Consider the following 15,596-nt stretch of genomic DNA (forward strand, 5'->3'; position numbering starts at 1 on the left):
CTTTCGCAATTTTCATTCCAAACAAATTTAACATTCTTTCTAGTCAAGCTGGTTAAAGGAAGAGCAATTTTGGAAAATCCCTATACAAAACGACGGTAATAACCTGTTAAGCCAAGAAAACTTCGAATTTCTGTCACATTAGTAGGCCTTTCCCATTTTACCACTGCCTCTGTTTTTTGCGGGTCAACATAAATTTCTTCTGCTGATATAACATGTCCCAAAAATACAACTTTATCAAGCCAGAATTCACATTTACTGAATTTAGCATACAACTGCTCATCAGTAGAGTCTGCAAGATGATTCTGAGATGCTCTGTGTGTTCATCGTGATTATGAAAGTATACTAAAATATCATCAATGAATACAATCACAAATCTATCTAAATACGGGCGAAACACTCTATTCATCATATCCATAAATACTGTTGGTGCGTTGGTCAACCTAAATGGCATCACAGGAAATTCAAAATGACCATACCTTGTCTTGAAAGCAGTTTTTGGCACATCACTATCCCTGATTTTAAGTTGATGATATCCAAAACGCAAATCAATCTTTGAAAATACTACAGCACCTCGAAGCTGATCAAACAGGTCATCAATACATGGCAAAGGATATTTATTGTGAATTGTCACTTTGTTCAATTGTCTGTAATCTATGCACAGTCGCATGGTATCATCTTTCTTTTTCACAAACAAAACTGGTGCATCCCACGGAGATGCACTAGGTCTGATAAAACCATTGTCTACCAATTCTTGCAACTGAATCTTTAACTCTTTCAATTATGCTGGTGTCATTCTATATGGTGCTCGTGAAATAGGCGCAGTTCCTAGAATCAGATCTATAGTGAACTCCATATCTCTGTCTGATGGTAAGCCTGGTAATTCTTCTGGAAATACATTAGGAAAGTCCTTGACCACTGGGATATCTTCAAGTTTTAGTTTGCTAACATCCGTATCAATTACATGAGCCAAATATGCATGACAGCCCTTGTTGAGTAATCCTCTCGCGTCAATAGTAGATATCACACAAGACGGTAAATTCTACGCTATCCATTGAATATAATTTCAGGCTGTCCTGATTGTCTAAACACAACTTCCTTTTGAAAACAATCAACTAAAGCTCGATTTGTTGCCAGAAAGTCCATGCCTAAGATAATATCGAAATCATGTATGTCAAGAGGTATTAAATTTGCCTTCAGCTTGTTCTCCCTTACTTTAATCCCACAATCTCGATATAAGTTGTTTGCTAATAGTGATTCTCCTACTAGTGTATTCACCACCAAACAACTGCTTAAAAGTTCTGACTTTTGATTCGCACATAAAGCAAATGCAAATGACATAAAAGAATGTATAGATCCAAGATCAATCAAAATACGAGCATTTCTATCAAAAATAGACAACATACCCATGATAACATCTGGTGACTCCTCTGCCGCCTGCTGAGTCATAGCAAAAATATTGCCCTGGGTCTTCGATCGTCATACCTGCCATTTTGATTTTGTATCACTACCGCTTGCGATATTAGACTGGGCCACACTGTTTGTCCCTGCTTTGTTAACTGAATCATCTCTCTGAGTCTGATTCTATCTTATACTACCAGCACTCTGCTGAGAAAATATCCTCTGTGCCATGCTACTCTCCTGTGATAGAACTGGACAATTTCTTCTGACGTGTCCACCTTGACCAAAATGATAACAGACTCCGCTCCCTTTGAACTTTAAACACGTGCCAAGATGAGGTCTTCTACATAATTGACAATAAGGAAGTCTAGTGCTAGTAAAACTCTCGCCCTGTCTTGGAGTAAATAGTCTCTGGGAAGAACCCTGAGTATAAGTATGACTAACCAATGGCTACTGTATAGTATTGGGACTGAATCTAGGGCCTTGACTTTCCCATGATCGAGATTTGAATCAACCCTAACTGGACACACTGGGTCAAAATCCTCTACTGTCCCTTTGAGGTAGTCTATAATTAGAAGCACTTACCATTGTCTGGCTACCGCTTGCCCTAAACATTGTTTGTTCTCTACCACTTAGCCTATCAAAAATGCTCTTTTCTACTCTCAAAGCTGATTCCACTAATTTACCAAATACATTCCAGCCTGCAGCTGTTACTACTGATCGGATTTCTTCCCTTAATCCATTTTCAAATCGTCTCCACTTATCAATTTCATTGCTTACCAGAACTTGGGCATACTTTGAAAGTTCACTAAATTTCAACTAATATTCTGCAACTGTCATCTGCTCTTGTACTAGTTTCAAAAATTCCTTCTGCCTTATATCTTTATAGGACCGAGGGTAACAGGTATCGTAGAAGATACGATGAAAATCTGTCCAAGTAATGATGGAAGGGTCTAGACATGTGCTGCATACCGACTGCCGCCAATCATATGCACCCTCCTCTAATAAGAAGGTGGCAAGATACAACTTCTAGTCGATCGTCTGAGCAACCCATAACGTCAAATACCCTCTCTATCTTGGTCATCCATGCCTGCGCAACTGCAGGATCGACTGTGCCAGTGAACACTTTAGCCCCTAACTTTGTAGCCCTCTCAATACTGAAATCTCTGTTAGTATTACGCATAACAGATGCAACAACAATAGCAATTCTTTCAACAGTAATAGGATCAGTTCCAATCACATTTCGCTGTCTCTGTTGTTCAAGAGGCTGATGAACAGATTCATCTACTCTCTTGGGTTCTCTCAGTTCATCTCTATCAAGAGCAATGTGAGACTGGGGCAACATATCTTGGAGCCTTCGGGTTTTGCCACCACGAGGCATAACTCACCTACAGTTATGCATGATATGCCAAACATCAGAATGTATGCATGGACAATGCAAACCCATGAACTCTAATGTATGCTCTGATACCAAACTGACACACCCCGCCACGTGTAACACCACTAGATCCGAACGTGACATGCGCCGATGATAGATACCAACTAAAAGTCGGACCCACCATCAAGGCTGCTACAAATACAATATATCACTTTTTATACATCATTTTTCTAACAAAATTTCGGCATTATCTCCCATTTAAACAAGACTAACCAACTTGTGATCAATTTCACACAAATACCAAATTATAGCACAGCACAATAAAGATAAGCCGAAATCTCAACCTTTACCAAGAAATAAAATGAAATATACATATGGATACAAAATACATAGTGAGCCCCATAACTATCTACAACTGATGCAAAATCACATCTAGACATGAACATGTGTCCCAAAATACTGACTACGTGTTCTATGAAGTGAGTCGTACTAACAAACTCTGTCGTGTGGCTCTGACTCCAAAATCAAGGCTCAACTCCAAAAGATGCCCAGATTCTCAACTGCTGCCTGATAAGGAAAAACGTGAAAAATATATGAGTTGATAGTTCAGTGAGTGGAGAAGTTCAAAATAAATATACTTTTTCATTTATACATTTTTATTGAAAATCAAATTCATATCATTGATAACTCGCAAGATAACATCATGTAATTATAGTCAAAAAGTGAAATATTTACATAAGGTCATAAAATATCATCTTAAAATCATGATATAGATATCAGCTGATAACCGTGCTATAATCTCATCGCATCCAACGTAGAAAAATCCACCAAAAATGTACCCTCTGACTGAAATATATAATCCGCCCCTCGAGCTAAAAACTTTCACCACTGGCCTTTGGCCCCTCCGTGAATGAAAGTTGGTTTCAAAAACCTCTCATAATCAATTCTAGAACACGGCCAAGGCCCCTCAGTAAACTAAATATACACGGTCGAGATCCCTTCATCCCCGGTCCGAAACCCCTCAGTGTAGTATAGAACACGACCAAGGCCCCTCAGTGAACTAGAAGAAATATATAATCACGGGTACTTTTCTGATCGATCTCAAAATCATACCTCATATTCTAATTCACAATGTACCGTATACAATCTTTAAAATCAACATGTATCATAATAAAAGATATTTACACAATAACCATATAATTCGAACACGTAATTACATATAATTGCATATATTTTAACAATATACTTAATTCATAAATATTTTAATAATATTTATATTTTTCTACTCACAGAACTATGTACACCAAAATCAACTCGATTGGTACGCTGTCCCGATACCCATATCGCCGCTTAAAATATAATATAATTTTTAAATCAACAATTAACTAATTTCAATAATTAAATAGGCGATACCTAAACTTAATTATTTCACGTTTAGACGATTTCTAAAGTCTCTTTAATTACTAAAACTAATTTTCCTTTCATTTTAATCAATTTCATAATTTATTATACTTAACCCCTTCAATAAAATTAAATTTAATCTAACAACTATAAAATCAAACATAACCTTTCAATAAGTAACTTTTTACTTACCTTTCAAAATTGGGAAATTCAAGCCTAATATGATAGAGTACTTAATTCCTAACACGTTGACAAATTTTTCCCCTTTTTTTCTTCTTTTTCTTCCTCTTCCCCCCCTCTTTTTTTTTTTCCCTCTTTTCCCTTTATCTTTTTCTCTCTTCTTCTTCTCTGCATCGTTTTCTTGTGTGTGTATAGTGTGTTATTTATAATGGATTTGGATAATTTATAATGGATTTGTTTGAGTTCCACCGCCTGCCCCTTTTTTTGTCTTTTGTCTTTTGTCTTTTTTTTTTTGTTTTTTGTTTTTTGTTTTTTTTGTTTTGTTTTTTTTGTTTTGTTTTTTTTTTGTTTTTGATGTTTGACCTTTTTTAAATAAACTCAATGTATTACAATAATAACTTTACGATTCTATTAAATGTAGTAATATTTTTCATTAAAATTTATTTTCTGACATGTTATGGTGTGGTATTCACTCAATAGTCATTAATTTAAGGTCATTCTTGTACTAACTAAAGCTTTACGATTCGGTGGATTTGCTTGCCCACATTTGTCTGATAATCGTAGTACTGATTTTACCATAAGGTACGGATAATGATAGCCTTGCGTTGTACAATGTAAATACCGATATATCTTGTTTTTTATTCAAACGTTAACAATTTATTTATACCATTTCCTGTACAAATAATACATTAGCTTGTATACAAACTTCACTTCTAGTTTTAGAGCAAACAAATAATGCACTCACTTTGGTTCTACAAAGAGAAAAAAAAAATCTACACAAATACAAGATCACAAAAAACTTCACTTCCAGTACAAGTGTTAAATACCATCTCATATTAAAAATCGTGTCAAACAATCAAAAGTGAAAAGTTAAGGTGATTGTAGTAAAAAAAAAACAATCACCAAAACCCTCAAAGTAAAGTATCAACTTCTAATTGTTCGTCAAATTCCCGCAAGCGTACGGATTCGTTGTACAAGTAATAATCGTGATGAGAGATATCGTCCCACAATGAGTAAGGATCAATTTCAGTATATTTGATATATTTAAATTCGAGTTTGTAATCAAAAGATGATCGAATGAATAGTTAATTAATTTTTATAACTAAAACTTATTAAATCAAAGAAAATTGGTTTAAAAATCAATTGTACGAACGTATTGAATTTCAACGCCACCGATCAATTCTTATTTCTAATTCTCAACCGGTAATAATTATTTTAAATTACGCAATTGCGACGATCGATAATTTCACTATTATTTATTATTATTTTCCAAGATATAATAAACTTGTGATTACCACGAGACGATTCTATTCCTAATCCGAATTCATATGGCAAACATGCATTGACATTTAGGATTATCACATATGAACGCATACGCCACAAATATTATTCTTAACATTTATTGCCCGTGTGTCCCAATAATAATGTTCTACCTATCGCGAGTTTTTCAACATCACGAATAAACAACTTATTGTCCTAATGGTGGGCAAACATCAAAACAATGTAATTGTGTATATTAGTTGAATCACACCACAAAAATTAAGATAAAAAACATAGGTCTCAAATTAAAATTAAGAATTAAACAGTTTTGTCATCCATCCAATACAAGAGAAAAATTAGCCTAACATACTATGGAATTAAACACATAAAAGTGAAAGGAAATTACCGAAAATTGACGAGACATGATTAGTCTTCAAGCTCCTTGCAGAATTATTGAAGAGAGCTGCACAAAAAGACAAAAAAAAAATAACCAGCCACCTTTTTATTTTTATTTTTTTATTTTTTTGTATGTATGAATATCTAATTAATTTCCCCAGTTGCTGCCAACTCCTTCCAACAGCCGCAATATTTGACCTCCAAAGAATAACCCAACTTTGATTCAATTTCTTCCCTCAAGCTGCTGCCCTGGTCCACGTGTTTCTGTGCGTATATGTATGTATCAATTAACTAACAAGGCAACCCTTTTCTCTCTGTTACAGCAGCAGACTTTTTTCTCCTAATTGGCCTATATATATATATTAGCCCCCCACTGCTGGTAATTTTTCCTCTTATTTCGCTGCCTTTTCCAATGGTTTTTTTTTTCTTCATTTCTCCTCCAATCGGCGCGTGAAAATATATATAATGGCAACCGTTTTTATTTCTATAATTTTTCCAAGATTTTCAGCCGTTCTCCCTTTTTCAGCTCCAATTGTCGTGTATATACCATAATGAATCCTTGGACAGCCCTTTTGTTCTTCAATTTCCAGCTCAATTACGTTTTGTCTTCTCCTGTATGGCTATATATCCATAGCACAATCCCTTGGAATCCAATTTCAAGTCCAACCAATTAAATAATTTGATTCCTTTTCAAGGTCTAATTGAGTTCCTCAATTGTGTAATCATTGTCCTTCTCAGATTCAAACTTGTGGAATTTGATCCAAAATTATAGATGTTACTCGATTTTGTCCTTCTTCCTTCCCACTTGCTTCGAACGGGTCCGTCAGTAAAAACACAAAGAAAATTAACCTAAATTAAATAGAAATTAATAATATGACGACTTAAAAGTTTAATAATGTGGCGTAAATAAATACACAAACTTCACTTAACACTGATCTTAATGGATACTCAAGCAACTCTGGTAGAAAAACAATCACTAAAACCTTCGTGAATCATGTACTTTTGAATATAAGTTTGTTAAGAAAACATAATTATTTAGTAACTTAATTTTGAATACATATCTTGTCTTAATTTTTTTCTTTTTTCTTTTCTGGTTTATTGTTCGATTAGTGATCATTCAATTAATTATCACATTCCTATTATAAAATATTATTGCTCTTGAAATAGCATTTTGTTATTTACGAATATTTTAGTTAGATTTTACTTGATTTCGAAGAGTATAATTAAACACGATATAACGTAAATTATATTTTTACTCATGAAGAGTAAATCTTCATAAAATTTATTATAATAATATTTGATTGCTTTTGAAAAACATGAATTATAATTCTCAATATCTCAGTACAGAAGCTCTTGAAAAAGCAAAAATAAACTACAACGAGCTCTCGAAATAGCTCATATTTTGAAAAATATATTATTTTTAATTAGTATTCATCCCTAAAGAAAAATATATAACTTATATAATGTCGACATTGATTAGTTTGAATGCTTGATTAATTATTATGTGATTATAATATATTTAATAATATTTTTCGAAATTAATTGTATTTTCTTTTATTTTATTGTGGAGATACCTAAACGACATATATCATAAAATTCGAGATGAATTGTCGATATATTTGTTTAGTTAATAATGCAAATATGTATACTATTCTCCAAGACAAAAACTAATAACTGACCTTAACATTGGCAAAAAAATAATATTAATGCGATATAAAGTGCATAAATATCATTGGAAGCTCCAGAAGAACTTGTATTATTTTATCAAACAATACAAAATTATATATTAATGATGAATTTCTTCTAACAAAACCAGAAGACAGTTGTATAGTTTTAAGATATCTTCTGTAATGGATATCACATTGAGATGATGCAAGAAAATAATATAGAATATTTTTACATTTCTTTTGTATCTGACTAGAAACAGATATAAAAGAAAAATTATTGGTACTCCCTTTTAACGTGTACTACACATTCATAAAAACGATTGAATCAAATATTACCACGAACTTGAAATTCGTTGACCCTAAAGTAGTACTCTATATGCTATGTAAGAATTGTATTATTATTTTGAAATCAACATTGCGAAAATTTGTAGAATTTGTACAGCTTGCACAATTGTGATAAAAATATTGATATCTCAACAAGTCGTGGTTCAATCGTTATAAAATTTGGATAGGACCTTCACAACTCATTTTCCTTTAAATCAAATGGTTCTTATTAAAATATAGCAGTTCATTTGTAAGAAATAGCTATGTGAATAGTAGCTAATTTTGAAGTACTATAAAAAAATTTTAATTTTACCTTTGACGAATTTGAAATTTGTCAATTATTCAAGATTTTCTAAAGCTTTGAAATTCAAGTAAGTATATTATCTAAAAGTATTTCTTTTTCTATTAAATATTATATTTTTGAATTTTTAGATTACTTAAATATTTTGATTTAACTTGTGAACTTGGAAAAGCACAATTAGAAATCATAGTAATAAATGAATGTAGTGTTGATATTCTAGAAGAAACACAATCCACCTTATATAAATGTTCTAGAAAGAATTATCTGCTCCTAAAAAGTACGCCATTACAATTTTAATATTTCAGAAAAATATTGATATATTACTCCAGAAGAAGCAAAGAATAATATATATTAGTATTCTTGAAAAATTAGTATTCTTGAAAAATATTGTATTATGTTCCTGAATAAACACAAATTTGTACATGTTAATATTTTAGAAAGAATGTTATGATTAGTTTGAATGTATAAATATTCTTGAAGAATATTATTCTATTACTAGTGAGTAATAATAAACAAGTATAGAGCAATATTTTAGAAGAATATTGTTTTGATACAATAAAAGAGTCAATACTGCATTGTGTTAAGAATAAAATTTTACTGTTAATAGTAGTTTATTTTCTAATAAATTAAAGAGAAACATACTAAGTTTCTAAAATGTGTGGTATAATTGAAACAAAATATTATATTGCACTAGCAACTCTATTTTATTTAATTGTTTGGCATGATCAATTGGAACATCACTTGATTAATAATGATGCAAAATTAAAAATTCGAATAGAGATTTAGCGAAGAACCTGAAGATTTTTCAATCCAATGAATTCTTATATATTATTTGTTCCCTTTATTGAAAATTGATCACTAAACATAACTAATTAAAATAGGAACTGAAATTATTGAAAATTAATCAAGGTGATAAATGGGGCTCCATCATCATCCACATTGATCATATAGATATAATTTGTATCTAATATATTTGATATATGTATATTAGATAATTGTATGGTATTCACAATCTGAAGTTCGTGAAATTACTACTCAAATTTTAAATTAGAAGCATAGTTTTCAGATTATACAACCAATATGGTATGTCTTGTTAATGCTAGTGATAATAAATCTCAACATTTTAATAAGTGTTAGTTTAAATGTCGATAAACAGTTTAACTTTATTGCTTGTTAAATATCTCCAATTAATTTAATTGAGAACAAATTACTTTCACTAAAAAAAAAATAGAAATTTCGACAATTTTTTTGTCGCTTAAATAGAGATTTTGTTGCAAAAATTATTTCGCCACGACAATATGTTGTTGCAGTCATTGTTGCGCTATATGAGTTATATAATGTATTTTGCGGCAACTTTCAATCATTCATCACATAAACAAACTTGCAACATTAATTTTTCGACACAAAAACTACAAATTAACGATAAGATATTTGTCGCTATAATATTGTTACAACACATAAATGTCACGAAAACTTGAAAAGGCTCTACAAGTCAATTTGTTGCAATGATTATTCCAATAAAGTTTTTGTGAAAAAAATGTTTGTTGCTAATACTATTTTAAAAGTATACACTACAATAAAAATTGCCTTTCGTAACAAGCAAAAAATGTTGCGAAAACCTTCTGTAATGCTCAGGCGTATGTTGCGATCTTCAAAGTTGCTGTAGAGTCAAAGGATACTAAAACAAGCAAAGTGCGTTGCAAAAGGCATCAAATGAATGCTGCTTTCATCCAAAATCATTGTGACTAACACAAATTCAATGGGAAAATCAGTCCACATTAATGTATAAAATTAATCCAAACATATCCACACGCTAAATATCGGAGTAATCTACATCCTCTCCTGCCAGGCCACTATAATTAACTTCAGCCAGTAAAGGTTTTTGGTTAAATTCTCCACTTCCTTAAGCAAACCACCATCATGAACATTTGCCAGTAAAGGTTGAATATCCTTAGCCATAGCTTTCATCAAAGACATCACTGCATCAAGACAATTTTTGTTTGAGAATATATTATATGCTATAGCAAAAGTAAACACTAGAAAACAGTAAACTATGCATGGTTTTTCGTATTTGCTGCACTTTATTTTGCAACAAGTCTAAGCACAAAAAACAGGATGCTCACTAATAAACGGAAAAGAAAGCAATTAGAATATAAAGTGGTGTAATACTAATAAACAAAACTAGGCAGAAAACATCACAATGGTTACAAGATTGCAATCTCAAATTACCCTCTTTTGTATTTTTTCAAAGATCTATATAGACATGTCTATTTTGGCAAAGCATAAAAATCAAGCAAATCTCTTTTAAAGGGTCTGTAAGTTATTCATCTAATGATTCAAAGATTTCCTTTCTTTCCGTTTATCTGTAGTTTTCAATAAACAAGATAGCTAGGTAATTGTTGCTTTTTGCATTATCTCAAGATGTGAAAGAAACAGTCAATGGCCTTTAAATTGAATGTCCATAATCTGCCACTTAAAGCGGAAATCCATGAGGATTATGTCAATTAAATAATTCTAAACATACCCCCACTTCATACATTATAGGACCAAAAGTCAATCTGTGTATGAGAAGATCAGAATTATACGACCTTTAAAAAAATTGCACCCATAAACTAGCTTTATTAATGGGTAAAAAGTGGAGACAAAAAAACATATTTTAGTAGCCCGAGGCCATGTTTCTGGCACCATATGGCAAGTACTCTTCAAGACTTCCTTCCCTTATCAACTCTCTCTTCAGTGTCATTGTTGAAAGGACTGTTCACTCTCAGCATTGATTTTTCCCACCTATTGGACCAAAGTATTAGTTTTTTCAGCATATCTTCCAATATTTACATCTTCCTAGCCAATCAGTTGATATAATCAACCTATCCATAGAAAAAAAAGAAACCAATAAAATATATACTTTTTTTGTTGCTGTATGGAAAGTAAGATTTTGTTAGCGCCCCAAATTATACATCATGAATAAAGACTAAATCTCCAGAATAAATTCCAGTTTCTGCTGTGCATGCATTCTCACCTTCTCCATTGCTATTAACTGCATATTTAAAATAGCAAACTCCAAGTCCATAAACTTGAATACCCAATCAGCTCGTCAATAAGTAAAGTGTTTTGCAAAACCATATCATGAAAAATTATATAAATGACAAAGTACGTTATTGACTTAAATCCCAAATTTGAAAAACAAGAACTGAACTTGTTCTAAATTATCCCCTGACATTTAATGAAAAAGAGAGGCTTAATTTGCAGCCAATTATTTTTTCTTTTCTTCTCCAATGTTCCCTGTCACTACGAAAAACAGATATGAATTCTCCGCTCAGAAGTCATACACAATCGAATCTGACCCTTAGTTTATTTTTGACAATCAATTCTAATTAAATCCAATCTTATTAAGTTATCTTATAACAAGTTTATTAATTACACAAGTTTTCATTGGCACCCAATGTGGGCGTAGAAATTAATACTAATTCTAGTTAAATCCAATCTTATTAAGTTATCTTATAACAAGTTTATTAGTTACAAAAGTTTTCATAGGCACCCAATGTGGGTGTAGAAATTAATACTACCGAAGGAGAAGCAAGAAGCCAATGTCCTCTACAAATTTTAGAAATTTCAATGAGATTTAGGCATTTCACATAACTAATAGTATTCCTCAAGCTTTCTTAATGAAACCCAAATAAGCACTAAATATATACTGATTGCTGAAAGGGTACTGATAGATTAGTCCAGAGAATCTAACTTGAGACTGTTCACAATGTCTTCCAACCTTAGTTTCTTTATTTGACAGAAAACAAACTCACAGAATATATGCCTAAGCATGAGGAATGGAGAATTATTTCAATGAAATTTACGTGAAATCAATTTTGCTCACGGAAGCATCATTTTTGGTATTCTCAGTATTCACAACATTTTATGCTTATTTTTTTTTTCATTCTTTTCCCTCCTTTTTCTATCTCCTAATTCCTAAATAAATAAATTTCTCTTTAATTCATATTTAATCTGCACACATCAAAATTTATAGCGGATGAATGCATAATCTACATTCATAATTCACCAATCACAAATCAAATATCACAAATATATTTCGAAATTTGAAATTCTAGAATCAAATTATGAATGAACTTTAGGCAAAGCAAAACTGACCTTTGGACTGGCGGTGGGCGGTGGGCTATGGGCGGAGTGATGGTGGCCCGCATTGCCGACTAGAGACAGGGACGGACCAGGCTGAACTGAACAAGGTTGAATCGCGGAGACTGAATCGAATTATGAGGCTGCATCGCGGCCGCGGGGAAATGGAAATGCAGGTTGGAGGGTTTTTTGCAAAAGGGGTATCAAATTCCAAGAGTTCCTCACAATAAAGTATTTTGCAGAAGGAGAAGGAAACGAGATTACGAAGTTTAAAAAAAAAATAATAATAATAAAATAAATTAATAAATTAATAAAAATACACACACATATATATATATATATATATATATATATATAAGTTGGTGTGTCACGTGACCCTTCCGGCCCCACTCCCCATCCTCCCTTGTTTATAATTCTATTAGAGCATTTCTTTTTTTTATGTTGCCTAATAATTTTTTGGTTTTTATTTTTCCATAACAACATTTGTAAAGGGGCTAAACACAACTGTGATCATTGCAAAAAGAAGTAAAGATAACGAGCGAAGAACGTTGTAAAAATAATAAAAGCAAATGTGAAGAACGCTGCCAAAACTAAAAAGCAATGTTCGTTTGAGAGCTTTTGCTATATACATTGCCTGATACCATATCTTTCGTCTCTACGAAAACATTAGAGCATGCAACACGCAAATGACTATTATGAAAGACCAGATTAACGCCTTTTGTGTGTGGCAAAATGCAAATTTTCTTGCAGTGATTTTTCCTCCATCTATAGAATTTTTGGCAACAAATAGTTATTGTTGTAAAAAGTAAATCTTATTGCATCACAAATACTTTGTTGCAAACAATAAAAGTTTGTCACCATAAATTTTCTACCAAAAAAATATTTTGACACATTGCTTTCTTCATTTTTTTTTTTACGACAATCTCTATTATATGTCGCCCCTTTTAACAAATTACGACAACTTTTTATGTCGCCATATATTTTTTTGGTACTTATTTCTTTAATCAAAATTTTGCAACAAATTTTAAAAATGCATTGCGCTAAATCACTTATTGTGACAACTTTTTGTATGTCGCTAAATCACATTTTTGTTGTAGTGTTTCCATTTTTGTTTAAAGAATACTATTACACATCATGCCAAATTATAGTTCTCCATATTATAATTGACTTGTGGCCAGAGCCTAATTTTTTACATTTATTTTGAGGGTGCAATATTTGTAAAATTGATCCACCACAATGCATTGAGATGGAAAGTAAAAAATGCAGAGAATAAACTAGTAATTTGAATCCTTATATAATATCTCAAGCCTCAACAAGTGGATTGTTGACTGCCAATTTCATTGAACTGTTTTGTTCTCAGCATTAGGGGAAGGAATTAAGAAATTGAAAATAATGTATAAATGTATCATTAAATAAATATTTGCAAAAGAGAATTCGAACTCTTAAAGCTCAAAGGATAATTCATTTAGATGCATTTATTGACCAAAGTGATCAACAATATTTCACACTCCAACTTTAAATGCCCCAACTCAAATTAATGTTTTGGAGGACACTTAGTTAATATTGTATTCGATAAATTTATAGCACGCTTTAAACGTGATGATATTCGATTCTAATACAAAATTTTTTAAAAAGAAAATAGAGCAATCAGCAAAGATGGTCCCATTAAAGAGGTATATACTCTTGATCAATATTTAAACATAACAAATTGTAAAACACCATAAGCGGATGAGGTACTTGATATGTTGAAAATTGAGATATTTCAATTGGTTATGTCATTATAGAAACGAATAGAAAAAAATTGTCTACAATACTTCTGCATGTGAATAAAAATAAATGCGTTAAAATATATCAATCGAACTAATGATTGACAAAATAAAAAGGATGCAATATTAAATTGAATATACTGGAGAAACCTAAAGTTTATGAACCTGCAATCTGAAAAATTGAAGGAGTATACTTATGCAATAAGGAAACGAGAAAATTGAGTCGTAATATGTATCACCATAGTGAATTTTGCGAAGATCGTGATGGATAAAATTATGAGTCCATATCAAGTTATTTTAAAATTTGAAATACATTATAGTCAACTCATTTGGCATGATTATTAATATTATCTTTGAAAAATTTAATATGCTTGAAGTATATAGTTCAGGTAATATTGTCGTGAGGAGGATTGAATTTGTGTTGTACTTTTTTTCCTTGACTGAGTTTTCTCCTATCGAATTTTTCTTATAAGATTTATAACAACTCAAGTTTTGTAGCATACTGAAAAGAATAATGTACTCTTTTTGCTTCATTATGATTTTTTCACATAAATTTTTCTAATAAGATTTTAACGAGACGTATTTTTTGTGTAATGAATGTCCATAACATACAAGACAATTCTTCTCAAAATAATACTCTTATATATATGAGATTCTCGAAGAAATCAACAAGAGATTTTTTCTCAAATCATCATGTTACTAAAATTATCAAAAGTTGATAAAATATCTCATAAAGACAGTGTTATTTAAAAATTATACAAGAAAATATGAGATATACTTCACAGAAAATTGCAATATTGAAGATATTGATGTACAAGACAATGACATGATACAGAAATTGAAATTAGGAAGAACAACTGTATTCTTTTTCCTTCAATCAAATTTCGTCCTACTGAATTTTCTTGATAACGTTTTAATGAGACGAATATTTTGTAATGTGCAATTGAATAGGGAGTATTGTAAATAATATGTTTATTAGTGAATAACAATTATACCACTACAACCTTAGTTTTTATTATCATTGTATTCACAGTTTCCCATATATATATATGGGGGTTTTAGTTCTTAATAATACACCCAAGTCTATTTATTTTTTCTACTTTCTCTCCCTTTCCTCCATAGTTTATAACACATACTACATTTTTTTTTTTTTTATCAAAAGGTTGTTAATCTTTATTCATTATCATATATCTTAAATTTTTTTTCATCATTAAATTCTTATTTTTAACATTTCACTGATTAGAAAATCTTGTTTTCAATCAGGATTTTCGACCAAAAATATTGTTACTGTGCTTTAAAATAAGGGTCAAATTTCAATCATATTTTTGCATTATTATTTATTTTGCTTATTTTTAAATATCTACAATATATTAAAAGTGGGATGGAGGAGAAATTTTTAA

At 31.2% G+C, this 15,596-nt stretch overlaps 1 long non-coding RNA gene across 3 annotated transcripts; it reads right to left on the reverse strand.

The window, feature by feature from the left end:
• Window positions 1-9,998: 9,998 nt before the first annotated feature.
• On the reverse strand, window positions 9,999-12,685 carry LOC111395852. 3 transcript variants are annotated; one of them, XR_002702878.1, is made up of 2 exons: window positions 12,446-12,685; window positions 9,999-10,284 (listed from the first exon to the last, which is right to left on the reverse strand). It is a non-coding gene; the product is annotated as an uncharacterized LOC111395852 (long non-coding RNA). The 3 variants fall into 3 exon arrangements; XR_002702879.1 differs by having other exon boundaries at window positions 9,999-11,089; XR_002702877.1 differs by having other exon boundaries at window positions 9,999-11,169.
• Window positions 12,686-15,596: the final 2,911 nt, after the last annotated feature.

The sequence above is a fragment of the Olea europaea genome, chromosome 6 (assembly GCF_002742605.1).
Source record: "Olea europaea var. sylvestris chromosome 6, O_europaea_v1, whole genome shotgun sequence".
NCBI lineage: Eukaryota > Viridiplantae > Streptophyta > Magnoliopsida > Lamiales > Oleaceae > Olea > Olea europaea.